Raw genomic sequence first — 2,500 nt, forward strand, 5'->3', positions numbered from 1 at the left:
AAAAGTGAAAAAAAAAGATTTCGAAGGGAGAAAAAAGAATTTGCGTTCAACTTAGTTTAAACTTATAATGATTGAAAATAATCCCTCAGTTTATGTTTGTAACTAGAAAGAGTAAGTGAGAGAGGAATGTCATTCCAAATTTGAGACCCTGTACCCGAAGAGAAAAAGAATATTTGTGAGTGTGAAGATGTAAGTTGTCTTTTTGCCTGGTGAGATATTGATGACAATCAGAGTTAAGAACGAAAAGAGATGAAAGAGGAGAGGGCAAGAGCTGCTGCATGTGAAGGAAAACAAAGCAAGAAACTTGGTACTTATAAATATTAAATACGTTTAGTATTTTGATTTTGTTAAAGAGTGGGTGAGTATGTGCACGTGGTGGAGAGTGAGTAATGATTCTTAAAGCTTTCTTCTGGAGACGGAAAAGAGGTTGTAAATGAGACGAGTAAGTGGATGCCCAAATAATATGGGAGTATTAAAGAGTTGTATAATGTGCAAAGAGTATTAGAAAAGAAAAACTGTCGTGATTTGATAATAATCCCAGTGGATTTGGCAATTTTGGAAGAAATCGCTTTTATATGAGCCTGCCATGAGAGGTTTTGATGGATGATAACACCTAAGAATTTTGTGTGTTCTACTCTATTAATACTATTCTTATCGATGCTAATAGAAAGACCATCAAGATTTATTTTCTTTCTCGCAGGGTGAAATAAAATAAATTTAGTCTTGTCGGGATGCAAAGTTAGCTTGTTAGCTTTGAACCAGGTAGCCACAAAAGAAAGTTCATGGTTCACAATTTTAGTTAGTTCAGAGATATTTTTGTGTTGAAAGAAAATATTAGTGTCGTCTGCAAAAAGGATAAATGAGAGATAGTTAGAGCACGAAAAAATGTCATTAATGTATATAAGAAATAAAAGTGGCCCTAACACAGAACCCTGAGGAACACCACATTTCATTGGAAACAGTGGAGATTTCCAGGAATCAATTTGAACATATTGAGAACGAGAGAGGAGATAGCTATGCATCCAGTTAAAAGGTGTGCCTCGAATACCATAGAAGTTTAATTTATCTAAGAGGATGGAGTGATTAACGGTATCAAATGCCTTCTTTAGATCAATGAATATGCCAATTGTGAGTTCCTTTTTCTCAAATGAATCAAATATTTTATCAGTAAGTTCCAGTATTCCATACTGATGATTATTGAGTATGCTATGTTTGGCGAGATAGTCCATTAGACGACGGTGCATGGCACTCTCAAGGATTTTACAGAAGCAAGGTAAGATTGAGATAGGCCTATAATTAGTGAAGTTTGCGCCATCTTCACTTTTGAATATGGGTAGTACTTTGCTGATTTTAAGCTTATCAGGCTCAATGCCGGTCGAGAAGGAGATATTGCACATTTGAGAGGGGAGATGCCAAGAGATCAATAGATGCTCTAATCACATTAACATTAATACCATCCACTCCCTCACTGTTACTACTCTTCAGAGAGGACACTATATTGATAATTTCATCAGGGGTAGTAGGTGAGGCAAAGAAACTATCACTAAAAGAACCACTCAAATATGATTTGTGGAGTGGGGAATTTTAGTGGCAAGGGAAGGACCAACGTTATTAAAGAATTCATTGAACTTATTAGCAATGAATTGAGGGTTGTTAACAGCGTTACCTCTGTTGTCCTTCATGGCAGTAGGCCCATAACTGGAATGTTTAGAAGAGATGACGGATTTAATTAAGGACCAGGTTTGTTTTAGTGAACCTATAGAAGACAATTTATCATGGTAGTACTTTTTCCTACATAGTTTGATTAGATAGTTGTATTTGTTACGGGAATTTGGTATATATAGCTTTGTTAGCTGGTGTAGGATTATTACAATATTGTTTATAGAGAGCGTACTTCCTACGACAGGAGTTTTGGAGCCCTGAGGTAAACCAAGGTTTGGCTTTTGAATGTTATCAGTAGTTATGAGACGTTTATGATAAACTGAAGATTTAGTTTTAGGTTTAAGGGAACAATTAGTGGTCTGAAATGTAGGTAAGTGATCAGAAATGTCAGACCAAAAGAAGAGAGAGATGTTATCGATCAAAGTAGCTGAATGAGACGTGATCCTTGTTGGCTTAGCGATAAGAGGATAGAAACCATTGGAATACATGAGATCAATGAAATCATTAGTAGGGACATGTGAGTCAGCATTAAGGATATTGATGTTAAAGTCACCAAAAAGGAAACATAATTTATTCTCAAAGCCAATTTTAGCAAGGACTTGTTGTATAAACAGCCCAAGATGACATTTTTCTCATTATTTGGTTGGACAATTTCAACAAAAACAGATTCAAGGTCACATCTTTTCTTGTATTCATAAGTATCACAAGGAAATATGCCAACACTAATGAAAGTACATGTAACACTCTCTAGTGCATTAAACTTGGTCTAAACTAAACCTGCGACAAGTTTTCTTTCTCTTACACTTGCACTGATTAGATCCATGAGGGATATAGACAC

At 35.6% G+C, this 2,500-nt stretch overlaps 2 pseudogenes; one reads left to right on the top strand and one right to left on the bottom strand.

The window, feature by feature from the left end:
* Positions 1 to 2,500, top strand: part of LOC137995713 (uncharacterized) — a 419,354-nt pseudogene that overhangs the window by 144,983 nt on the left and 271,871 nt on the right.
* The window catches only part of LOC137994214 (uncharacterized), a 1,572-nt pseudogene continuing 1,489 nt past the window's right edge, over positions 2,418 to 2,500 (bottom strand).

The sequence above is a fragment of the Montipora foliosa genome, chromosome 3, assembly GCF_036669935.1.
Source record: "Montipora foliosa isolate CH-2021 chromosome 3, ASM3666993v2, whole genome shotgun sequence".
In the NCBI taxonomy this organism is placed as follows: domain Eukaryota; kingdom Metazoa; phylum Cnidaria; class Anthozoa; order Scleractinia; family Acroporidae; genus Montipora; species Montipora foliosa.